The 27556-nt window shown below is 41.6% G+C and overlaps 1 protein-coding gene across 2 annotated transcripts in view; it reads right to left on the bottom strand.

Moving 5' to 3' along the window:
• Positions 1–23902, bottom strand: part of ARHGAP24 (Rho GTPase activating protein 24) — a 184716-nt gene extending 160814 nt beyond the window's left edge. The window contains exon 1 of one of the 2 annotated variants that reach the window (XM_048304522.1): positions 23841–23902. The gene's annotated coding sequence lies outside the window, so the exon portion shown is untranslated. The remainder of the gene's footprint in view (positions 1–23840) is intronic. The other variant, XM_048304523.1, reaches the window with a different exon arrangement.
• Positions 23903–27556: the final 3654 nt, after the last annotated feature.

Below are 27556 nucleotides of genomic sequence, written 5' to 3'. Positions count from 1 at the left end.
GACAAAGAAATGCAGAACAGTTGACAAGTCTCAGGAGCTGAAATACTGAGCAGTGAAAAGGCCAGGGAGCAAGTCAAAAGCGGCATCTGGAACAGCTGAAAGATATTCCAAGTCCCAGATGTCTCTTCCAACCAAAGCGTAACACTGCCTCTGAATATCTGACACTGAAAATACATAAACCCTGTTTACAGCTTCATACTTTACATGGAGAAAGTGGTTGTAAGGACAGCTTAAAAGTAACTTAATTCCCACATGTGAGTGGTGAATACTTCAGCATATACTGGCTTCACTTACAAAAGAATTGATTATGAGTTGTGCCCAAGCACGATCTCAACAGATGATCTCTCAAAGTATAAAAATAATCTCCAGCACTACTCTTTGTTCTCAAAGACTGGTGGCAAAAGACATCTGAGTACAGATGTCAGCAGCCCTCTGACAGTGAATCACTGAGACTGAAACAAGGCTGAACACTTTTTTAGGAAATCCAATACAACAGGACTTTCCATGTCGTCCTATTCACAGCTGTTCAGGCCTTGCAAATTCCTTGTAAAATTGACCAAGAGAATTAAGATGCTACAAGTGACATTCACTAAGTATGCTGCCAAGCAGCAAAAATACATTCTGGTTTGTCTACAGCAGCAAAAGCTTCCTCCCAAATCTGCTGCAGTACTTGCAAATCAAAGGAGCTCTCAGGTTCTGCAGAAAGAGCTGGTAGTTGCTGGAGAGTGGGAGGAAGAAAGATGAGTATTTGCTGCCTGCACCACACTTCAAACTCCTCTCTTGCTCAGAGCAAATGTAGTCCCAGCAAAATCCCAACTCTGGCAAAAAAAGATTAACACAGCAAGTACTGGCTGGCAACATCTCTCCCGATACTCAGATGTTCAGAGCAGGAGGAACCTTATCTCTGGGTGCCTCCACAGAAGCCTCAGGGGAAACAAAGGAAGGTTCAACCCAGCTCAACTCAGCCCACAATGACCTTTTCAGTCTTACATTAGTTCACATGTGACAAACAGAAATCCATGCACTTATTTTGAACGTATTTGCTATGAACATTTCAGGCAAAATTACTCCCTCTGCTTTGTTACACACAATATAATGTTTATCCCTTTCAGTTCAAAGAAGTTCAAGTAACAGCAGCACTTGGTGATCTGCTGAGAGATTCCTCTGAAGCAGATCTCTCCCACTTCCATGTGCTCCCCAGAAGGACCATGGCATCACAGATGTGCCTGTAGGGAGCATCCTGTCCCAGCGTATCAGAGGAACTGACAGAGTTACAGCCCATGCCGGCACTGAAATCCAGAACTACCATGCCCATTTCCCAGCTGTCCTGTATGCACGCAGAGGAGCACACGGATATTAAGCAGGTAAGCACATACTGTACACAGGTAGTGAGCACCCACCCAGCCTCAGAAAGTATCTTGGCACTGTCCCAACCCAAACACGGGCAAGTCAGAACCAAAGGCTCAAAGTTGGCAACCTCAGAGGTGCATCTGCTTCCATTCCTACTAAACTTAGTACCAGAGCCAAGATTTGTGTCCTCTCTGCATGCCAACCCCAGCAGGACCTAAACTTTAAATAGACCTACTTTTAAACAGGAATCAGTTTAGTTTTAATGCTGTTCAGAAATGTTTTATGTAAATGGTAATTGCCTCTGTCACTTAAACACATTAACCATACTGACATAAATTTCCGTGCTAGAATACTGGAGACAATATAGTCAAAATTTTTAAAAGCAGATGTGTATCTTTCCACTGAAAAAGCCAACTCTACATAAGCACCATTACTTTGTAGTTGACATTTCCATCTTCTGCTCAGGAAAAGCATTAATTCATACTTAGGGAACTAACATTTCACTTTTTTAAAACCAAGTCTGCCTCAGAAAAATAGAGTCCACAATCCTTCCTATGTACTTCAGGAAGCAGCTGTGAGTATGTCACGCCACCTAAATTGTTTCAGTAAATGAAAAATTATCATGTATTAGTAAATGAAAAATGATACCATTGTGGCATTGCCCTTTCCAGTAAAGCTCTAAGCGAAGAGAACACTGTTCCTGAATTCCTAAATCAGCACCAACACCAACACTATGCTTTGTCTCTAAAACGAATTCATATAGGGGAATGGAATAAATTCACGTGGTCCTTATCCTTTAGAAGGTCAATCTGTGCATGGATGCTAACACCTAATTTCCAGCTTGTACTGAAGGAACCATTAAAGGCAAAGCCAACTCTGCTGTGTTGCATCCACAGTTTTCAGACTCTACCATCACAACCCACAGTTAAAAGGTGAACACACCTTCTCTACAAGAATTTTATGTTCATGTGTCTCTTTCTGGTCACTACTATGCTACGTGAGCTGAAGGAGAAGCAGAACCAAAGTCAAGAACACTTGAACAAGTAACTGGTTACCTTGAGTAACCTGAAAGCCAGCTAAAAACATGTAAGCATCTTTTTCTGACATTGCTCCACCCAAAATGAGATAAGGGAAAACCAAGTTGAGTTATTCACCTGAAAGGATTCAAAAACAGAAGACATGTATATGTTACTTACATAAAACTTAAGGAAAACATTTCTTGTTTGGTTTCTTTTTTTAAAAAAAGCACCAACTAGTAGGCAAACAATGTTAGGCACTCTCCAGATTTTAGGTAGGCTACAAAAAGAGACAGTGACATTAACTAGGACTAACACTTCAGAGAAACAGGTGCAAAAGCAGAAGAAAAATAATCCAAAGATGGCAAGTCCTGTATCTGCAGACACTTCAAAACTGTGCTGAGCATGGCCATGTTTACAGAGTTCAATTTATTCAATTTATCTAACTTAAGAGTGGCGAGGTATCCTGAGAATATAAATTTCTCCCGCTGTGAATGACACAGGTCATTAACAGCAAAACACAGCGTCAAGAACAAACCAGAAAAATCTACCTTTTCTTATCAACTCCCTTTACAGTAAGGATGGTTTGTGTTTTATGTGAGTCACTATCTGCAGAGGAGAACATCAGCATGCCCAATGGAAAGGAGGTTATCACCTCCAGTCAGACAGCCTTACTATTTCACATTAGTGTAGTCAAAACAGCAGAGAAGCCTTGCCATCCACATCCCAAAAATACGCCATCTCTCTCCATGTTACCATCATGGCTCTGCACTGTTGTTTTCTTGATTTTTTTCTTTATTTTCAGAAAGAAGAAAAGGACACCTTTTTTGTCTTGCTTGTAACCTTCAGGTTATCTATAACCTGCACCAAACACCATCCTGCATTTCAAAAGCCAACATGTTTTATCAGTGCAGGAAACCAAATGAAGTTCAAATCAGTGTCTCACAAACTCAAGCAGTTCCTTATTTGCCAAAGCACAGATTGTCTGAGGATTTCTTTTTACAGAATAAGGTGCATTCTGAAAAGTATGAATTACATGAGTTGACTGCTAAAAGAATCAGCACCACAATTTATTCCATTTGCAAAGCCAATTCAGTAGAGCTGGGTAAAAGTACAACTGTGACTTTTATTATTTTACAACTATCAGTTATGGACAATTTTCCCAAGGAATCATACTTACAACCAACCTCTAGAACAGACACTGCAGAAAAGCCAGTATAAGGCAATTAAATTAATCCAGCCTCCTGGTAACTTCATACTTGACTTCCTTTTTCTCTGTGTCTGCAACCCTAACTACACCCTTACTTTTTCTTCTGCTCTTGATAAGATGATGATTTGAAAGTTAACTCTGCTCTTCTAAGTTTGAAGGTAAAATCTCAAAGCATCAATCCCCTAGAAAGCAATTTTTACATAGAGTTGTCTGTTTTATCAGCTTGATCCATCATTCACCCCAATTTAGGAACCAAGTTCAATTAGAACAGATGCAGATGGAGTAAGATTTTTCAGCTTCTCTTCCAACAGACACAGGGGTTCTCAAGATAGTATTTCAACCTTTATGAATAGAAAAAGATAATTAACCTTTAAAAAAAACCAGATTAGCCAGTGCAAATAGAAAACACTGTAGAAACAGTTGGGTTTTCTAAAAAACACAAAGAACTTTGTACTTTGGGAGCTGGAAGAATAGATGCCCTGACTATTGTCTTGTCACCTGACTTCTTAGATTAGCTCTGGCAAAGCTTTTCTAATTCTTCACTCTTCTGTTTTCAATTATTCCAAAGGCCTTTGTATTTTAAAGACATAATACTGCTGGTGCCGTTTCAGAGCTATTAAGTGTAAACAGCAAGACTAATCAAAAATATTTATTTGACCTTGCATTTCCTAACAAAACAATCAAATGCTCTGGAAGTTTCAAATAAATAAAAAATAGCTTTATACATACAATTTCCAAGTTGACACAGAGAAAAACAATCCAGCACAGGTAACAGATGTCAGACATTGTTTGTGGAAGGCATTCAGCTTCACAGCAATAGGCTGGTAAAGGAATCTGGACAAAACAGATATAAAACACACCAATGCCTACAAGCACAAACACACTTTGCCTCTTAGGATGATGAAATTTGCCAAGTGTTTCAGCAAAACAAACAGGAAAACTGCTAATCCAGTTGCTGGTTTTGACTAGGCACTGTAATAGAGCAGCATCACCTACCTACTGTGTGCACCAATGCCTGCTGAAGCATCAGAGTACAAGATACTGAGATATCAAACATCACCAAGTGTCCTTTGCCAGGATCTGGGAGAAAGCTCCAGGACCAGCCAGCTCATTCAGGACTGAGATCCCCACACAAATACCTGCAGCAGGAGCAGAGCAGCAGGGCTCCTCTGCCCTACACCAAGAGCTAAGTGGAACCACAGCTGACCCGATGGCTTCGTCGTGGGCTCACTCCAGCCCTCCAGGCTCAGCCCACACCAAAGAGATTACAGACCAAAGCCTAGAAATAAATAAAAGCAGCTAGAACTTGCTTTGCACAAACAGAGCTGAACAACTCCAATGTGATGCTTTCGCTCACAGAGCGCTTGCATTTATACTCATCAGGAACAAAAACATGTTTCCGGCATTCCAGCTCTCTGCTAAATTGGATGCAGATGATGAAGGGTTTTTTCCAAAGATATGGAAGCCAATGCAGCTGAAATATCAGCTAGGCCTTGAGAGATCCTGTACCATAAGGCACTAAGCTTTCTACAACACACAAGGAATCTAAGCGGCAACTATTATGATTTCATTTCATAGTGTGATTTAAGATGATATTACGAGACAGAAATGTTAAAAGAAAGTAATAAAAGCCTTTCATGTACTCTCAAAGTCAGATGTTCATATGCCATGTATCTGGACAACCTCTGCTTTCAATGGAAGCCTGATCTCCACTTCAAAGGGAGGAAATTAGACAAAAGGGGAAAGAATGTACACCTCTCAGTACTGGAAGCCCCAGGAAACCCAAGACCAAAGGACTAAATTCATCACTTTCCCAACACCCCCAAGACAGACAAGCCTACAAGATGTTTAACCAAGAGAGAAATTGAAAGCACAAGCACTTGCAGTCCTTAATCTCAGCCACCAGTACATAAACCTTGCTCATTTTATTATTTGAATAGTTACAGCATAGCAAAAAACATTTCTGTACATCCACTGCTAATATAACTTCTGGTTATTAGTGTGAGAAGAAGCCACTCCCTTCACCAATTGTAGGTGGGTTTCTTGTTTTAATTGATGTTCCAGGCAGGATGTATGTTTCGTTTTCTCTGTCTTCAAATACTAACATAACTGTGACTGAATCCAAAACATTAAAAGCAGAGTTAAGTCCCAGCTTTCCAGGTTTTTTTTCCCCTATTCTGAAAATATTTCTACACATTAGAAGTTATTTAATGGTGAACAAATTCTTCTTCTGGAGCTCCATTCTTCGGTACACAGCTTGATAGGAACTAGCTTGATCTGTAAGCTCTGCAGGAAGTAGTTCTGACACTTGGAAGCAGAAGTAAATTTTTCATGAGATACCTTGCTGTAGTAGTTGCTGATAATTCAGATTTTTGTCTACCCACGCTATGAGTTGATGCTTTAGTCCTTACACAGAATATGTTTGAAACTTCTCCAAAGGAGCAGCTATTTCTGCCTTCAGTGGCACAAAAACTCTTGTGAATAGCCTGGAAGTTCAACCATTACCACTGCATTTTCAAGAACACATTCACTTTGGTGTTCAAAGAGAGTCAAATATTTCTTAGCAGACATATATACACTTCACTGGGACAATTCACATGACCAAAACACATAATATGGCCAGTATTAATGACCAAGCCATACAGGTAATCCTGTTCACATTGAGTCAGATTTCATACAGCTAATGAAGAAGTTGTGTAAGTTTATTTCCAAAATCCTTGAAAATTTATCTGTGCACTGCTAACTCTTCCTCCTTTTCAACTCCAGCAACAAAACAGATATGACTAAATTCATATCAAACCTTCACCAAAACTCACTGAAAAATACGGTCAGTTTTAAAGCTAAGTGCAAGACATAGAGAGCTAAATCACCAGGAGATCTACTTCATTTTCATCACTGTCATCAGACCTCTGTAGAGACTGCACCGAAGTTATCCCTAGGCTTGACATTAATCAATGTTTTCTTCTGGCAGAGTGGGAAAAGATCCAGTAAGCAGTTTTAATTTTAAGTTTTAATTTTAAAAAAAAAGAAATTACATCTTTTACTCACTAAGCAAATAATTGAAAAATTTCCCTTGCAGTAATTCACATTGTTCTTTAAAGCTTGCTGAACAACCTATAAAGCTTGAACAGCTTCCTTTTTTTTTACTATTTTTAATAGTTTTATAGAGCTTTTTTGTAGGTTTGTTTTGGGGGGTTGTTTTTAGTTACTCAAAAATAATTTTGAAAAATTAGTATGAATGGAAAAGAGGCCTAGGTTCATTTTCTGGATCCAAGAAACTGCAGGTGGAAGAGGAGCATGTGTGATTGATTTCAAACCATCTCCTATTGCCCTGCCCCCTCTTTAAACCCCTCCTTTTGTAATTTCACCTCAATTTATTTTCTTCTGCTCGAAACTGGCAAATGAACATTGCCTTTGTAAATATTTTTGTACAAGCAAAATACATTCCCAGGAATTTACTAGGCAATGATTAGGTTACTACTCTTTTATCCAGCCCAGTCACACGGCTTTTCCTGCACAAACACCCGCACAGGGGATCCAAGCATAACACTGGCACAGCTGTGCAGCTGTGCTCAGCCTTTCACACTCCACACCTGGTTCAACAGTGGAGAAATGTAAGGGAGGTAGGGCCCGGGCTGTCATGCAAAACTCCACCTGCCCCTCTCAAACGGTGGCAGGGAAGCTAAAACCAGCCCACCCTTCTGTACCCCGTTCCTAACAGATCTGTACACCAGAAAGAACTGTGTAAGAAAATCCTCCCGTCCATGCTAAGAGGTTCATTTCTCCCAAGAAGGGTAATGAGCTAAGAATGCACATTTCTGGTAACCAAAAAAACCTGCCTGCTGTCCCCAAGAGGGCATTTTCATTTGCTGGTCCCATAATAAGGGTGACAATATCTACCACAATCAGGGGTACGCAATTTTTTGCGGAAAATGGCACAACAGAGGTTGTGATGCCTTAGGTGAACTCGTGACCTGTTGTCCATCTTGAGAATAGCCTCTGGCTCCCCAGACCTTTGAAGGCCTTTCAAATAAATACCTACTTTTATTCCCTTACTCCTGTCTAGTCTCTGTTGTTCAACTGATGCCTTGAGAGGCATCACTTGAGCAAGAATATATAAAAAAGAAGTAGATATATTTGCCATGGCAATCACCTAGAAGTAAATTTCTGTATGTGAATTACTGCCAAATCCAGGTACAAGCTCAAGCACACATAAGAGCTCCTGAGAAGATGAGCAGCATCATTTTAAGGCTGTTAGAAGTGCAATTATGACTGCATTACTAGACAATACTGAGCCTTAGCACACTGTCAAGAACCCCACTCACCTTTCTCAGCGTTTTCTCATCTCAAACTTGAATCTGAGTCCTACTTTTCATTTGAACTCATAATTTCAGATACATTCCAGTATCCTCAAAGTGAGCACACACTATATTATTTATTACGTTTGTTTACAACGTGCTCTCAAAACCAAGCAATGTACTATGGCACAAACAGGAATCCGACAGCATGGAAAGGTGACACACTTAACAACAGCTCCTCTGTGCAGGCAGGACTCAACTTGAACTCAGAGCAGATGCCGAGAGGTACCTGACCACATCCCTGTGTCACAGCTTATAGGGAGGACTAAGCCACAATTTATCCTTTGAATTACTCAATTGTCAAGAACACAAAGTGAAAGGAAAAGAAGAAAACAGATGTTGTCACCACAGCTGATAGACAAAGGAAGGTCTAGACACATCTGGATATCATGAAAGCTAAATATTTTTAACATGACTTACAGCTCTTCTCTCTCACAAATACGCATTAGATGTCCTAAACTCTAATCCCAAGTTATTTGAACTGCAGTTTAGAAACATACACCAAAAAAAACCAACCACCAGGAAAAAAAAAAAAGGGGGGGGACGACAAATTTCTGCTGGAAAAAATCCCATTATAAGCAGCACAGCACACAATGGAATGAAAAAAAAATTCAAAAACAGTTCTAAGATTTCAACATAGCTTTCCAGAACAAAGCTGGTTTTATCATCTTTATTATGGTTCACTGGAGAATTTTACTTTATTTTTCCTGTAAGGAAGGAAGGGCATAAGTAGCTCTCACAGCACTGTGACATTTCCTGAGAGACTGCCAAGGAATCTGGGGTTTCCCAAAATGTATCTCATGTCTGGGACATGGGGAGCATCCTGGCATAATTCATCTCATGGTCCAGATTTCCAGACGAACCTACCATTCAAGCAGCCCATTCAAGCTTAAATCTGCAAAGCAAAACCTTAAAAAGCTGTACTAGCATCTCTGAAAAAAATAGAAGGCTTGGATAGCGGTAATTTGGAAGGGATGGAACAATTTGCAAAACAATTGTCAAAACTAACATGAATTTTCCCTTCCTATCCTGAGGCAGTGAGGTGATTGCTCTTGGATAGACAGATTGCCTCTAAGATTTGTAAGACAATCTGATCCTCATGAGAATTGCAAAAATCACATTTGAAGGACAGAATAAACAGAGAAGACACTGCAACTCTGGACTAGTTCTTGTAGGATTCACATTTGAAAAATACTATTTGCCTTCTCTGATAAAAATAGCCTGGAAGGAATACAGAGTAAATATAGATCTTTTTTCTCCACTAAGTTCCCTAACAGTGGTAATATATAACAAGCTATTTGCAAACTTGCTTTCCAATTCAATATGGAAAATAATACACTGTATCAATACATCAACATCTTGTTTACCAAGTTCCCTTTTTCTCCACTGGAAACAACAAAGACAGCTTGGCAGACATTCAGGGCAGAGGAATGGAGATGAGCATTTGGTTAGACTGACACCCTGACAGTCAAGAACACAAAACATTCCACAAATGTTTGAAGGGTGCAAACAGCAAGGAGAAAAAACAACTTTAAAGGGGGGATGACACAAGTCAGCTCAATAAGGCATGCAAATCAGTGGCTCGAAAAACACATCAGGAGTATTACTGGCAGCAACATAAGCCATCAAAGTTACCTTATCAGAACAAGCTTGAGTGGGCAAATAGCCCCTTGTTCAGGGAACAAACACAAGCACCACCCTTCTGCTGCCCAGCAAAAGCCTCCAAGAGTTCAGTGAGGACTTCTCCTGCATCAAATCATTTCTTCAGCGCCAGAAATTCATGTACGCCATTTGGCACAAACTCAGCTTGTCCATGCTCTACACCTTCTACCAAATTTGTACTATAAAAAGGTGCTCTGAATAGTACTCAAACATTTTCATCATCCAGATGACAGTTCCATAAACCCAAAGCTGACAGTAATAATTCTACAAACCTTCTCACTAATTAATTCCACTGTATGGAAAGAAATCATCCCATTTTTATTTTTTTGTTGTTTTGTATTGTGACATCACCTACCCTGTACAAGTCAAACCAAAAGATTTAAGTGTATGAACAAACCTGTGGATGTAGGATAGACAAAACAGCAGTAATGATAAGCATTTTTACCTGTGAACAATTAAAGTAATTTGTATTCCATGAACTGCATGACTGTATTTGCACAAAGTTTTCCTCTTTCAGTCTGCAGATTGTCACAAACAAGTGGAATAACCATAAAACTGTGTTACACGTTTTTAACTCACTACTGACTCCATACTCAGATTATTCTCTGTTCACCCGATTCTCCTTTTATTGGTGTGTGTTGCCTTTTTTCTCAGCAATACTTTTTCTGCCCTTTTTATTTGGTTTCAGTAGATATTGAACACAATATAAATGGAAGCTTTCTTTAGGGAAGAATTACCTCAGCTATCAAAAATCCAGAGCAGAAATATCTTCAGGTCATGAACCAGATCCCTCACACAAACAGAATGCCAAGACAGTGTCAGCAACACTTTAGATAACAACATCAATACTAAGTCCAATGGTAATAACTTTTTTTGAAAGAAAGATGTGTCAAAATATATTGGTAAAATAGCATGAATTGCGGAGCTGCTGCCACCAACCTCTACAGCAGGTCAACACACTGAACAACAGTAAGTCCAAAAAGAGTGCTGGAGGCATGTAAGTATCCACACCTAACTGTTCCCAGTTTTCTGCACCACAGCCACTGGGTTTTCTAAGGTCTCTGGCAATTTTGAAGAACCTGTCTGAAAGCAGATGTGGCAAACCACAAAACATCCTGCTACAGAGAGAGGACAGGAAGTGATCAGTGGAAAACACCCGCAATTTCACCACACGTGACAAACGTACCCTAAACCTGCTAATGAAATCCTCAGAGCCCTCTCCTGTGTTAAACTTGTGCCCAGTACATCACCTGACTGAACACACATAGTAATGAAATATTATTTCTTCTGGTCCATCATACACAGAGTCTGCAATTACACCCAGCTCTCAGGTAGTTGGAAGCTTGTCCTCTGTCATCGCTAGAAGACTTTTTTCATTTGCCAGCCCTTCACGCGTACAAATGGGCCAGTCAAAAGTTATAAAAACCTGCTCTCGTTGTAGCATATTGTATTCAGCCATCACACCAGCTTACAAGAGTTTTTTGTACTTTGACAGCAACTAAAACTTGCTGTCCATTACATAGTTCGTCCATTTTAGCAGCACAAAACCCACCACAAAATCAGCACAACTATGCAAAAGCCCTAAATTATCCTAATGATCTTACTTATAAATTAATTATTGAGAAGTGATCTTCATAACATACTTTCTAATTTTTTTTTTTATGCTTAAGCCAATTTATGTGGCTTTTAAAACTTTGCACCATATCCTAACTGATAACAGGAAACTATGGATGGTTAATTGAAACAATGGGGGATCCATTTTCATCATTGCTTATGAAAAAGCCGCAGTTTCAAGTTCACCACAACATTTAAGCCAATTCTCAAGGTGCTAAAACACTTAAAATCATTTGTAATTGCTTTATTTAACTTTTCATTCCCCCATCCCACATGCTCAAATCAATGCAGCATTTCTGTAAAATATCACCCTGAACCATTCAGTGTTTTGCCAAGTTCTACAGCAAGACAAAATACAGCATTTAGCTTGGTTCTGCTTGGTGTTTGAGATCAGTAACACTATACTAGTGTCTGCTGACTGAAGAGAATTTATTTTCTTGCAAGGGAACACTTGCAAACTGGCCACATTTGATATTTCCTTTTCACAAATGCCTTAAAAAGTTTAACAGCAGTGTAGAGTCGCACATTGAAGCTACAAAATGCCATTAAGCATGACTATTAACAAGAAGCAAATGTAGTAAGTGCCAGCTTGAGTAAGGTAAAGTGAAGTGGTGCAAAAGCTGGGAAAGATGTGGAATTACTGATTTTCTACCACCAAGGAGATTCCCACCCACCTTCACCTCTGCAAATGACATAATACATAATTCCATTTAATTTTTTCATCTGTATGGACAACAAGAATAACAATTTTTAGAACAATTCAACAACTACACTTCTCAAGGAGGCAGCTCAAAGTGTCTTATTTTCCCTGTAATATGCCTTCAAGTCTCCACAATTCATTTTCAGCACAGAATTTTGTAGAACCCCACTCTTACACACCATTTTGCAGGCAGCCACCTTCACTTATCTTTCTGCAAATCAAGGTAATTTTACATGATTTTCCCAGAGCAAACTAGCATTGTCTATGGCAGACCAATGGGTGACAGAAGATTAATTGGTAGAAAAACATTACAACTAGAAAATTAAGCACTTTTAGACTGCCCATAAGGAAGTATATAATGCTAAAAAATGTAATGATATGGCAACAAGAATCAATCACACATATCTGAAAGTCATTTGTTAGCTGATGAAATGCTGCCAAGTCAAACAAAAAAGTTATAATTTACTCACAAAGCCAAATTTAAGCCTAGCTGCAACTAGCAGGAACTGGCAACAACGGATCTAGGAGAGTGTTTTCATAATCTCTAAGCCAAAGTAGCACTGATGTGTCTACAAATACACAAAACATGCAACAAAAATCCCTGCCTCCTTGTCCATGGACTTCTGATCTGAACAAGACAACTCCACCAAGGTTATTCAATCCTGTCCTGTGTAAATGTTTAAAACCAAGGCCGCCTTCCCCATTTCCCAACCTCAGAGGACATTACTTCAGTACTATTCCCCAATCTCTAAAAAACCTACCATGAGAAGTTTTTCCAACCCTTGTTTACAGATTCACAAAATTCATGACAAAAATAAACAGCCATTCTAATGTTACAAAGGAGCAGGAAGGCATTAATGAGACATGCTACTTACTAGTAAAGCATTTGTTTTTTTAATTCCAAAGGTAATTTAAACCAATTAAATGGACAATTTTACTTACATATATATGCTATGTCATATAGTATATTCAACAGTGCCAGCAAAAAATAATACTCAGACCACTCCAAGCCATCAACAATTTCACTATGTGCTCTTTTGTCCCAGGATGGGAAATGAGTATCTTCTATCTTGGAATTCAGTAACCTTTTCATGACAACTTGGTCAATACTAACATATTTTCACACAAGCTTTCAGCTAAAACACCCATTTGTTCTGTAGAGGTGTTTCAGCACTACCACCACAAAAAATATGACAAGTCAGAGTTTAAAATCATTCTCCAAAGACCTCTGTTAAATTTTAATGGCTGGTTAAAGGGTCGTGTCCCAATTTCCACACTACTTTACTTTTTTGTACCTTATTAGCCTCAAAAAATCTGCAAATGACAGACTAGCCAAAAAACAGCTTCTTTTTGTTCCACTTTCAATGAGTCCCAGAACAAAGTATTTGCTCATATCAGTTTCCAAGCAATCTGTCTAGGCATCCAAGTTTATCAACAAGAACCATTCAAACCTCCTTGCTTTTAAACACACCCAAACTGAAAAGCTTGTTTAACTGCCTATTAGGCTCTGTGATTGATTCCTTGACATTTCCAATAAATCATCTTTCTGGTTTCGTGCTAAGACTCCAACCCTTTATTGCTTGCAATCTATATAGCAGATACAAAAAACCCCTGTGTTTTTAGTGTTTCTGAAAACACACACACAAAAATCTACTTTTTGTAGACCTCCAGCAGCACATACAGCTTGTTTCCGAGCTCAAGTTTGCATCCTATTTTTTAAGCACAGATACTAACTTCATATTTATCTACAGAGGACCTTCCTACCACCAGCTCCACATGAAATATTTTCCAAGTTAGCATCCAAGACTGCTGTACTGTCATGCCATGGACAATATTCAACATATACTGTCTGCAACTGTCACCAATCTCCCCATGCAAATCTGTTATTTGATTTTCATGTTTCTAGGAAATTCCCTAATACCCAATAAAGCTCAGTAACATGCAGAGAAGTTTTCCATGAGAGTAAGATATAGATTTAACAACAAGCATCGTGTGATTTTTTCTGAGTACAAGACTGCTTTGCAAAAAACCACATCTCACCCCAGACCTCTGATCCTCAGCTAGGGATGAAAGGACCCTATGAATCAAAATACCTGATATGAATCAGTAGGAAACATTACACTATATTCACATTAGAACTCTCTTTTCAAGATACAGGACACAGAGGAAACTTGTCACACACACAGCAGTCCAATGTGGGGCACCTCCATGAGTCATAAGAAAAATTCTAAACTTTTTCTCCAAGGAGAAAAGTGAAAAAAGAATAGCAATGCTCCTGCAGCTCCAAACCAAACCACTCATTTAATATCCTGTTATCTCAACTACCATACTCTTTTTCCCCCTGCCAAGAGCCATGTTGTATGAAAAGCCTTTGGGCATTTTATGGTATTAGAAGACAAGTATGAACTAACTTATGTTCATAACTGAGTGGTATCACAGATCCAAGACACTCAGTTTTGGTTTATTTCTATACAATCCCTCCAGCCTAACATACTCAGCTTCAAGGCATAGGAGGGTATTCAGCTCCTTAACGAGGTACATCATAGTGCCACAATGGTGAGCTCAGCTACCAGAGCTAACTTTTCCTCAGAAGTCTAAGCTCATGGGACACCAGAGGCTTAACCCAGGTGTGCATTTTGAGCAGCATAACCTCCTATAAAACATCTCTTCTGAACTATAAACCCTTCCTTCCCCCTCCAAAAAGGCTGTTAGCTTGGTGCACAGCCCAGCAGCACAGACCTGCCCTTGCCACAGGAGGCACAAGCAGCTCTGATAAGTCACTTGAGAAACCATCACCTCCTCATGCCACATTTCCACATCTACCAACATATCCCAATTGCTCTGCCTACAGTTTAGAAGGCCAGCAGTGCTATCAGACTGCAAGTGAGATCAGATCTATTCCCTGCAACTCCACAGCAACACTTTCAGTGCTAACTGCCTGTTCTTCACATCCTCAGAAAAGAAATCCCAAAGGCATGTACCTCTGAAATCTCTCAGTAGCACTGCTCAAACCCCCTTATTTCAGCTTTTTCCCCTACCACTGTATTAGTGTGACCTTTTTATTGTTTCATTGTCCTGGGTCCATTTGGTGTTTGGTTAACAGCACAGGTTAGAAATTATTTCCTTTCCTGGGTATTTCCACCAGGTATTGCACAATAACTTTTCCTTACTTACTGGACACCTAAATAATGTACAAAATACTTACTGCGTAGTCATACGTGGACTACCAGTACCTAGTGTGTTGTTTTGGCTAATCTGCCATTTTTTCTAGTAGTCCCTATGAAAGTAAGAAATGGTAAAACTCACGTTTTAGAGCCCTCCTGTTGGTGCTGGGAGATGAACATCTCCGAAGCAGTGTCCCAGGAGTGACACCATCAAACATGATACAAACATCTGGAGTGAGTCTCAGCATTTAGGATTTTATTTCTAATGCTGGCAGAGGATCACACCTCTTCCCAACTCGCCTTCTGCACTTTGCCAAGGGAAGGCGTCAGAGCTACATGAAACTGCATCATACAGCAGTGCTGCACAGAGGCTTAATCTCATTACGTGATAAATAGTCTTGACACTGAATGTGCCACGTGCTGCACGCTCAACTGGCTGCTTTAGTCCTTTCCTGGTGTCAGCTAAGTGCACTGTGAGCTTTGTGAGCCCAGGCTGACAGCAAGAGGCAGGAATTCAGCACACACTAAACAGGAGAACAGCCAAACGCAAGAGACTTAAGCATGTGCATGAGGAACCACCAAGCTCCCCAGCTTACAGCATCACCATCACAGCTGTCCCTGCTCCTTCCCAGAAGTGTCCCTCTCCCCTGATGCCTGTCAGAAGGCAGCATTAGAAGGGACCAACTACCCCCATACAAAGATCCACTGACCACTGCCCAGGGCAGAGCCAACAACCCTTTCCCAGTGTGGTAAATCCTACCAGTAACAGCTGACCAAATCAGGAGCTGAATCACCATGGCAAGGGACCATAACTGTTTGTAACATCAGTGCTAAAACCTATGAAATTCTTCAAAAGCAGTGAAGCTGTTAAGAAAGAAAGAAGTGAAGTCACCACCCCTGAAAGTGCTCAAGTAGTGACTGGATGTGGCAGTTATTGCTGTTGTTTAGTCAGCACGGTGGTGTTTGGTCTAAAATTTGACTCAATGGTCTTGGAGGTCTTTTTCAACCTAAATAGCTCTATGATTCTATTAAACTAATTAATAGTTGACTCATTGCAGGACAGAATCATCACAGTGAAAATCATAAGGGTCCTACTATAAGTATGTTGATGTGGATTTTATTTTTGTCCTGGCACATCCTACGATACGTATAAAATACTCCTATGATTCAGAAGCAGACTTTTTTTTTCACAACTGTCCACATATGACAAACAGGCAGGACAGGAAAGGACCTCCCTACTCATTAAGCCCAACTTCTAAAATCCCATGGGAGCAGGCAACACAATTACTTTCAGACAGCAAAATAACCACTATCAAAACAGATATTTTATTATTTCCCCTTACCCCCAACCCAGTAGTCCCAAGGCTTCCCAGGAACTCCTTACCCTGCTAGAATTTTTCCTTTCATCCCAGCACACTTATGGACAGGCTACAACAATTTATTCCTTATCACCCCAAAATAGTTCTGCTCTCTCCCTGATGTTGACACACATGACATATTTATGTGTAGAGTCTAAGGCTGCTTTCTCATTTTCACAGAACACACAAAGCCAGGTCCAACTTTCTCTGAAGAAAGAGGACTCGAGCATGGCTGGTTAAGTCTAGGCAGCAGGCATCACACACATACCAAGTTACGTGGAAAACTAAACAACTCAAAAGCACCAGGTCTCTCACACTTACAGACAGATATTTATTGTTTTTCTTAAGTTTTCATTACTCAAAACCACTACTTACAACATGTGCCTTCTTAGAGCTTCTTCCTGCTTACTTAGTTGTGATCCCTGAGAGAAAAACCCAACCTGTGGAAGCTGCTGGCATCAAGACATAGATCTCTATTTATACAAATGTGCATTTTCCTAAATATTATTTATTAAACATTTCTGGAGGATGAGGTTAACTGACTCTAGTTTGAACCCTGTATTCTCCTAGGAGAAGGGGTTTCACCATCATGCATCAAATGTTAATGTTTTACACTCCAATTAATTTACTGACTTTCAAAGAATTTCTACTTGAGCTGTATTTAAAATAGCACCTTCAAGATTTCCCACTGCCATATAACAGAATTGTAGTTGCTTTTTTTAAAACAGTGAATAAATGTGTCTGGCATATGAACAGTTAGTCCTCAATCTTGATATCAGTTACTGATTGACGGGGTGGGGGTGTTTCCTACAATGAAATTCCAAAATTTCCCTTTTACCCAACGGGCAGAGCTTGTCAGAACAAGCTTTCTGACCAATACATTTCCTATTCACTTCTAAAATGAGCAAATTAGACACTAAAGTTGGGTCCACTTGGGTTCCAGCAATGCTATTAAGATCCCAAATTACCACAATCAGATTCTTACTCTCAAAGCCTATTTGCAAAGCTCCCATTTTAGTACGCTTCCATTCAGCTCTGCAGAGCATAAGCAGGCTTTAGACTTGGCAAACAAAGTAAGAATCACAGTCATTTTGAAAGAACGTAAATCACTGTGTCCACGCTAAAAGGCATTGCATTTTCTCTCTCCTTCTCCAGGCAGGCCCTTTAACATTTCTGCCTCGGTTTGCTTACTTCTTAGGAGAAATTTAAAATAAAAAAAAAAGCCAAGAAAGAAGAAACATCTGTGGGAACAGCTGCACAAATATTGCAACTGCCAGAGAAAAGATTTCTTTCTAGCATCCAGGATTTCTGGTTTTGTGTTTTGCAAGAATACTTAGTAGTGGATAACCACAGTGACTATCCATGCATCTGACACACAATTTTGATCTCAATCACAGATAAGAGGCAAGAGCTCAACAGGAGCCTACCATAGACATACAGACACACAGAGAAAAATACCAGAAACCCCAACTCTTGAAGGAATTGTCTAGAGGCTCCACCATAAAAAAGCTTATTCAGCAAGTAGGCTGCTTGCTCCAACTTCTGGACAATCAGAATTCCATGGTAGCTAGTTTATAATTGTAAGCAAACGTACAGCACAGCTCTTCCCTTCATCGTTATCTCACCTTTAACGACAACGCTGAGACCCCAAATTACTCAGAACACTTTCCAACACAACACTTTGAAATAAGGCAATGATGTCATTAAATAAATAAGATTTCCAGAAGCCTGTCTTCATCTCCTAGACACATGTCTGTGTTCACATGCTTGTCTTTGAACTGCAGCAATCTGTTATGCTCCAACAGGAAGGATTAAAAATGAGTTTTATCATGTTCTGTGCTATATATTGATAATTGCACAGTTCTTATTTCTCAGTCCATGCCCAAGTAGGTAAGGTGAATACGATTAAAGCTCCATTACAGTAATAATCAGCTAAATTGAAGTCACTAAACTAAAGTCACTAAAGTCACAGCAAAAAGATCTTGAAGATACTGCACAAGGCACAGTTCATTTAGGATTTACTGAAACTTTTTTCCCCTCCAAAATACTGAAAGAATTATCAACCAATATGGCCATGGGGGGGAAGTTGCCTCATCCAGCTGATCCACAGAGCAGGATTTGAAGAATGAGAAACAAAGTTAGCTGCCTGCAGCCTCTGCATCATTTTTCTTTCTCAAGAAACTCGAGAAGGGCCTTAAGCATACTTTAAGTCACCCTTGACTGTAGCACTCTCCTATTTGCTAAACAGTCATTTAGCACGCTGGGATTGCTGCAGCACTTGAGCTTCTTCTTCCACCTCCACACTGTCAGCTGCCGAGCTGGGTACATAGAGAAAGCCCTATTTGACCAAGCTCCAGCAGGCTTCAGGGGGTCTCTGCTCCACCTGAATTCACGTGATCCATTGTTACTCATTTTCTAAAGACTCATCCTGTAAGACCATGCGGCCACATTCCCGCAGCACTGCCTGGAAACAAAGTGGTGATGAATCTTTTTGCTTTTTGTTTTTAAAGATCACACCTTGCTTTGCAACAGCAGCTCTTATCCTTCCTTGTATCCATCCGCACATTCCTAGCCGAAGAAGGCAGGCCTTCATGATCTGCTGTGGTCATTCAGCTCCTTTCCATCAAGCCACAAACAGAGTATCAGATCTTTTTTCCACTTTTATAAGTAATACTAAAATGAAAGAGGGTCAGAACTGAACAAATGGATGGTTACAAAGGGACAGAAAGAGTCCATCCAGCCCAGCATCCCATCTCCAACTGTGACTGAAATAGAATCCCAGAGACAAGCAGGATAACTGAGACAAGCAAGCAGCAATACTTTTGGCTAGCTACCCCTTAAAACTGGGTTTTTCTTTTACTAATCCCTACACTGCGAGTACTTACACATCTGAATTACACCTTACTTACATCTTGTGCACACTATTACCTCTTTCCATTTGTTTTGAGCCTGCCACCACTCCTGGACACACCCTGGGATTCTTGTCCTGAAAAATAAGGGAAGAAGAAGTAGTCTGCTTATCCTTTTCCTGCCACTTGTTAGTGAAGCTTTCTCAGCCATCTCATCTCCAGGCTGCAAAGTTCCTTCCTGCTGCACTGCTTCTTGCACAGAAGCTGTGCTGTCCTTGGCAATTCTTTTCACCCTTTTTAAGACCTTTTCCAGCTTCAGCTGCCAACTACTAGAACCTTTCTCCCCTGATGTCACCTCTATCCTTCACATTTTTCTTCTCACAGCACAGCATGTGGTAGCTGGGGAGGTCAAAGATACAGCTAGAGAGGCAGCTTATGGAAAATCCAGGATGCTGTCGCCAGAGCTGAGGTCGAGTCAACAGAGCAAGGATTAACTGCAAGGCTACTTTCTCTGCCTACTGCAGGAGCACTCAGCCTGTACCCAGAAGGCAGTGAGATCCCTCTGGATATCACTAACTGGGAGAACCAAACACGCTTTTTCTTTGGTTAGTGTGGTCTGGGCCAAAACGTGTTGGCTATTTTCTTATTTTGAGCTATTTCCCTGTTTTACGAGGAGGCAAATTGCTGAGTTTTACTAACACTTCATGATTGTTCCATCTGATAGGCCAAGAATACCAGTTCAGTTAAAATTTAAGTGCTATTTTCTTTACTTTTTTAACAAATCGCTGTTCTAAAAGCAAAGGTAAATGTGCAGAAAGAACCATGGGAACACACCAACTACTTCTTGGAAGTAACACATGTGAAAAATGTCCTTGCTAAAAAGCTACTAATCATAATTGCCATTACACAAAACTCAATATAAGAAAAAGAAAAGTATTTCATGGCAAGAAACTATACACATTGCCAAGGAATCCAGCATGTGTTGCTGAGGTTTGTCTCATCGAGCAGTGGAGCATGAAAGCCCCTCCCAACTAACAAGTACAACAGTAAACAACAGAAGTTTGCTAAAGTTAAAAGCAAGAGCTCGTGTGTTCCTTCAAGACCTCTGGCTTGATGGTGCATGACATTTTCATTGGAAAAGCCCAATGAAACTAGAGCTGAGCCAAGCAGACAAAATTAATTCAAACATTTAACAGAAAAGTCAAAGACCATGACCGTGAACAAAAAAAAAAGCACCACACTGCAGGTGGCTTCCAGTCTCCAAGCGACTATCTTATTTTGCAGTGTAACCAACGACTTGGAAGAAAAATGAAGAAGAAAAAAAAAAAAAGATCATGACTGAAAAGTTGTGCAGATGACAAATACCAAAGAAATTGTTAATTACGAAGAGGAAAGGCCACTGACAGCCAGCTGTCTGTCTGTCTGTGCACCAGTCTGTGTCTCCTTGTTCAGCAGGTGCTCAAGTTGGGAAGAACTGACAGTACCTGAGAGCATCTTTTCTGGAAACCATTTTAAAAAATGTTGAAATAGAGAAAGGGGGAAGAAAATGAAGAAATTGACAAACTGTGTTTTCCACTTTTAAAAAGAGAAGGTAAAGAATAAAATAGTAACTCTAGAGAAAACAGAAATTTGGATAGAGAAGGCTATTAAACATACAAAGAGCTAATAAGAACTAGAGCTAACAAAGCTGGTAGTCAAAAACACACAGTAAAGCTGACTGATGATAATTATACCAAATGAATATACTGGAGAGCCTATCAAATGACTTTGTTGGCAAAACAGGGTATTCTTCATGACTAAATGATCTAGCTTATAACGGAAGCTAATCAAGGACCATTATGGTCCTATTTTGGATCCATAATCAATTAAAAACAAAATCAATTTACAGCTTCACTCCAGTCCTTACCATGCCCACTTTGATCACCCAAATGTAACTGGCAAAATGGTGAGGCAGAAGGAAAGAGTGACAAATGTACAAGAAGCTGAAGTACATCCATCTTTGAGATGCCTGGTATTTTCATAGATTTTTGAGTGCTTTCAATTAAAAAAAGTGCAACCTAATCAACATTTTTCTAAATAAATGCAGGCAACAACTATAAAAAACAATTCTAACTTGAAATCCTTGCTTTAGCATAGTAATAGAAACTAACACACTAAATCCTACCAGTAGCACTTTCTGCAGTCTTACATGATGGAAGAGAATCTAAGCTGGAAATTTGGCCTCAGCTTTTTAAGTTTCTATCTCTCCCAAGACTGGCAGGGGAGTAGCAAATTTCATTAAAAGCTGTGTGTTTCCTTATCATCCAACACTATCAGCCACTCACCTTACCTGGAGTCTTCAACATCACAGAAAGCCAAGTTCCAGACTTGGAACTCTACCAGATACTCTCCTGCCATATTTTTCTCACTTTAGAACACCAAGAGAAGGCAACCTTTTCTTTATTTCCCTGGCTGAAATCAAACATACATTCACCCTCAAAACAGTGTACAACACAAATGCTACCCCAATACGACGAAGTGTCACACTCTGTTCCAGGAGATTATTTAAAACTAAAAATTGTATCAAGCGTTCCCTCTGCCCAATATAGAGAAAGGCAGTTAACGGCTCCAGGAATGAAACATACTTCCAAAGGCCATCAGATCACAATAAACACAAAGGAGTCTACACAGAAGACAGTTAAAGCTAGCAGATGCAAATCACTTCAAACTACCAACCATGAGTTTCAACTTTGTTTTTTCTTCCACCTGGTGTGTTTAAAAAAAACCACCAAGTTACTGAATCAAGCAGCAAGAGATGCTTGTGTGCTACAGCTGCACAAGGAGCTCACAGCGGGTTTTGATTCTGGCTGCTTCTGAAGACATGACCTTATCAGGACTTCAAACTATTACCTGGGCCATTTCTTAAAGGGATCTTAATTTCTGTCTTTCTAAACTCCATCTTCAGAAAAACGAACCTAGTGATAGAGCCACTAATAGAAGTGATCTTCATGCACCAGTCTGCAAACACAGGAGATGCACATGCCAAAGGAACAACCCACAGCCTCCCTCTCACTTGAGCCCAGCAGCAAATCACCTTACAGTGCAAAGAAGGCAAGCCTTCCACACAGAATCATGCTTTCAGTTGCATTTTCTGCATGGCTTTATATTTTTTACTTAATTACCACGTTGTTTTCTGGGGTTTTTTTTTTTTGGTTTGATTTGCTGTTTTCGGGATGGGCACCCTATTTATTCCAAACTAAACCTAGCTAGTTTCATTAAAGACTGAGTCAAGTAAAGAACAAGAGGAAAAAAAAGCAGCTGAGAGAACAACAATCAGAGAAGAGGCAGTCTAATAACTTTAGAGACCATGCACAAAGAAACAAGCTTAAGCACATTTATTTTTAACGTTAAGTCACTGTCACGTACTAGAAGATGCCTTCTGCAATAACAAAACCTGCCACAACATGAAAATTTCATGGGACTGCAAACAAGGACTTGACTCTCAGTCCTTCCTTCTCTCTACCTCTGCCTGGACACATGCCTTCTGCGCCTATGAGATGCCACTTAAACGATTTTTAGCTGGGACAAGATGCTTTGTTCCTTGAGCTGCTCAGTCCCACTGCCTTAATTCTTACCTCATGGGGAATCCTTTCCCCCGAATGTACAGAAGTTACTGTCTGTTACCTCCTAGGTACGGAACTACTGTGCAACACAAGAACTTAACAGCATCTTAATACCTGCTGATCTAAGAGTTACCATCATCCTCTCCCAGCAACCATGCTACTTGATGCAGACAAACGGAATTCAGATTAATATTAGGTAAGTTCTGTGTTATGAAGTCACTGTGCTACACAGGAAATGCGTTTTTTTTATTTCTACCTATTCAGGACACAGGTACCTACCTAAAAAAACCCCCTGCTGTTTACTTCCAGTGCAAAAATTTTTCTAACATCATCAAACATAAATTACTTAATACTCTCCACCCCGTTGGAAGAAGAAACTCCCAAACTGACAACATGCATGCATATTACTGCAAAGAAAGAGACAAATACTACCTCCAATTTCCTTCCCAGTGAAGGAAAAAGAGAAGACAATTACTCCCTTATGTCAAAAAGAAATCCACTCAGTGGCTCTAAAAATCCATGGAACACTCCCTAACCTTTTGTGATTACAGTCAAAGTCCTCATTGCAAAATCTGTCCCAGTGAGGACCTTACTTCTCAAAGCCTGCTACAGATACTTACATAGAAGGAGGGAGATTTTAAGACAACCATCACAAACCCAAGACCGCAGAAAGCACAAAGGGCTTTGACTTATATTCAAGTCAACAAGTAGTCAGATGACACACACTCAGCCTGTAGCCCTGAAACCAACCAAAACAGATCCTGTTAGGAAGTATTTAGCACTGCTAAGAAATAACAGCGCAGAAGAACACTGAAAGATGCCTACACACACACAACACAGAGCAGACAAGAACAGCTGTCTCACACACACAGCTGCTGCCACCGCTCCCCGGCCGGCAGCAGCCACTCGCCCTGCACGGCCCCCGGGGTTCAGCCCCCGGGCAGCGGCGCTACTCACCGGGCGCTGCTCACCGGGCGCTGCTCACCGGGGGCTGCTCACCGGGCGCTGCTCACCGGGCGCTGCTCACCGGGGGCTGCTCACCGGGCGCTGCTCACCGGGCGCTGCTCACCGGGCGCTGCTCACCGGGGGCTGCTCACCGGGCGCTGCTCACCGGGGGCTGCTCACCGGGGGCTGCCCCGCACCGGCCTCCGGCCGCCCTCACGCAGGGCCGCCCTGCTCCCCCATACACGCGGCGGCGGCTCGGGGCACGCTCGGCGGCACCGGCAGCGGATTGCAGCCCGGCTGCGCTCAGAAGTTTCTTCTCCTGCCCCCTCCCTCAGCCGCTCAGGCGACCTGTGCGCAGGCGGGGCTGCCACCATCCCACGGGGGCTGTCGCCGTGCCCCGGGAGCCGCGCCGGGGGCAGCCCGCGGCGGCGGGCGGGGCGCCGGCGTGTGAGGGTGATGGATAATGTGCGATGTGTTGTGTGCGCCAGCCGAGGGGCTGGGGCGGTCTCGCAGGGCCAGCCCCCGGGTTTCGGGTTTCAGGGGCAGCTGGCAGCCCCCGGGCGCGCCGCCGGCTCCGCTGCTGGAGGAACGCGCCTGCCTTCCTAGACGCTCTGGGAATGCCAGCGTCGGGACACCCGCCGGGAGCCGTCCCGGGCTCCCTGCTGTCCCTAACCCTGCCACGCTCCAAGGGGACACACAGACAGCCCGAGATGCTACGCAGAGTTTTGCCGCCCCCTCTCCTTTCTCCTTTGTGCCTGTGATGCAGCTTTAGTCCACCGAATACGCTCCGAAGCAGCCCCGACTCATCCACTTCCAACAGCACCTCTGCAACTTAGCACGGCTTAGCTCTCTTTAAGAAGGACTCGGGATTTTACCCATCCGTGGCCCCGCACAACGAGGGTCCAAAGGCCCAGTTGTGATTCAAGTGCACAGCAGAAATCAGGGAATTAGGATGGAAACGGCAGCCGTGATTGTATTTCGGGAGCTGCTGTCCGCTCCCTGGAGGGCAGGAGTGGTGCCTGCTCCCGGGTGACTCAGGAAGCATGAGACTGCACTCTGCTTTTCCCCGTACTCAGAAAGGGCAGTGAATGACGTGTAGCTCTCCGTCCTCCCTTCCAGCAGACCACGGTATTGGTTTTCGGTGGAAACAGCCTCTCTCGGAAAATCCTAGATGCTGCGTCTCTTCTTTCAGATCCCCATCACGAGACAAAAAGCAGTTTCTAATACGATACCGCAATGAGATCATAAGAAAAAAATTACTAATAATGATAGTTAAAGATGACACAACATCGCATTTTGAAGCCCAAGCGGGTTCAGCCTACTGTACGCACTGACAACAAAATCCTGCACATTTTCAGCTACACATACCAAGCACGTGGTGTTCCTCTAATGACTGGAGCTGGAAGATCTGTAGAAGCTAGAAAAACGTTTTGCATGAGAATCTCAGCATTTGATGAGTGCAGCTTGGACAGATCTAGACACACTCCCACCGACTTCCCTCCCGTGACCCATTTCTCACAATTCTGTGTTTGCTAGTTCCAGCTCCACCCAGTGCAAAAGCACTAAAAAATCCCCAGTACCACAAGAATAGGTACAACCTTCTGAAAGCAATCAGTTTTCTGATTTATTCCTCAGATTTAAGAGGTTTTTCAATAGATAAGGTCTGAAGAATATGTAGTGTAGCAGGTGACGTCATAGTTTGCAGCAGTGATAAATGGGATACCACTGCACTGGAAAAGCTACTTTTAACAGAGACAAAATAATTCAGTATGGTTATCCGTACTGAATCAAACCCCTGAACTCTGCCTCTCACTAATGCTGCAGGAAGGGTTGGGGCCTGCAGCAGTCAGCCCAGGTATCAGTACATTTATGAATGGGAATACCCAAGGCAGTTTCCTCAGCTTCCCAGCTTTTTATGAGATAACCAGCCAGAAAAGAGAACTAAGCAAGCCATTAAGCATGAAGGCTGGTCCCTGCTCCTGCCTCTGGAAAAGAAATCCACAGAGATAAAGCAAGGAGAAGGCAGAGCAAACTCATTCCTATGATCTCCCTGCCAAATGGAGAGATTTGGCCAACAGAGGTCCTCAGCATCTGGAACAGCATGCTGCACCCCACCAAAATTCAGCTTCTCCCGGGAGCCATACCAGTTTGAAGAAACCACTGAGTCTTGCTGACTCTATGCCAATGTAATTTAAGAGTAAACAGGATGTATCATACATGCCTGCTCAAGAAGAGAAAATAAACCTGCACAAACTTTAGACGGTGAGGAGGACAGAATTAAACACATGCACAGCAGGATACCTATGCTGGCCTTCAGTTTGCTTGGCTGCCAAATTCAGGCGCAGAGGGAGAACATCCAGAATGACACACTAGAAAAAACATTTTTTAGTGGGCTGGAAAGGCTTCCACCATCAAGGACCATGCCTGCTCTGATGAGGGGCCTGTACATATGGGAGCCTCACTTTATGCATCACAGTTATCAACATTATATAAAAATTTAACCCAGGCACTTCTGTAAGTTTTGTCTCTGCGATTCTATGCCTTTATCTGAACAACAGTCATATTAAGACACAAGACCTCTTGTTTAAATTATAGGAAATTACTGTTCTGTTACTGTGCTGTTCTCTTTAGAGAGAAGTAACCCCAGGGAAATTTCCAGCTACCATAGAGAAAGGAGAGTGGCACAATGTACTTCCTAAGCACGGGGACACACAGGAAGCAAGCTGCAGGGCAAACTGGAACTGCTGGCTGCAGCACTGGGTAAACACAGACCCCCTGGTCCTGTGCCAGACCTTCTCGTGCACAACAGGCAGCTCACAGCCTTGTGCCCACAATGCAGGTGCTCTCAAAAGCTAAGCTGCAAAACCACTCACATCCTTGAACAACTGCACGTGTGAAATCTGGCTATCAATACAAAATTACAAACAATAACGAGGAGACCCTTTCAGATTTCCTTCCTTACTTTGCTTATGGGTGGTCACTTGCTCCTGTTCTTTCTCTCAGTTTATGGTTTGCTAGCTGATACCCTTCTAAAGTTGAGGTTTAGACCATAAACCAGTTCATATGTGCAGTTTTATGAGCACTGAAATCCTTCAGCCTGCGTTGTCTTTTTTACACGTGCATCATCAATATCCAGTCATTCATTAGCTACGTTAGGAAAAAACCAGTAGGAGCAGGCCCGTAACTGGAAGCAGCCTATCCAACTCCATGCAATCCACAATTAAGGCAGAGAAAAGCCTGTTTTGGTACCAGTAGGTACCAGCTCATGTCAGAACTTCTCCTATCTAACTCCTTAGATACCAAACCTAAGACTGAGACACTTCAAAGACTTGACCTTTGCATGATAGGGAACTAAGATCTTGAATCTTTGCCTCTGGAAGAACAACACATTGTTTTTTCCAGAACATTTAATAACAAAAACTAGAAACACTTTACCAAACAATCAAACAGGAAGGAGAAAATCTGTGTTTGCCACAGACACTTTGGCCCTGCTCAGACATGGAATATCCTTGGCCAAGTGCAAGCAGTTCCAAAGGTAATCCCCCTGCTCTGGGAAAATATGTTCCTAGGGCAAGTATACAAATAAACATACATATACACAGTCTTTGGAACAAAACTTCTCTGCAAACATCTGTGCAGTCTGGTGAGCAAAGTGGGCAAAAGTCTAAGCAAGCAAGAAAAAACACCACTTTTTTTTCAATGTAACTAAACCCAGAAGGCATCTGCTG

The sequence above is a fragment of the Corvus hawaiiensis genome, chromosome 5 (genome assembly GCF_020740725.1).
Source record: "Corvus hawaiiensis isolate bCorHaw1 chromosome 5, bCorHaw1.pri.cur, whole genome shotgun sequence".
Taxonomy (NCBI): domain Eukaryota; kingdom Metazoa; phylum Chordata; class Aves; order Passeriformes; family Corvidae; genus Corvus; species Corvus hawaiiensis.
The sequence above is the reverse complement of the archived record's forward strand: the minus strand, read 5'-3'. Positions and strand labels throughout refer to the sequence as shown.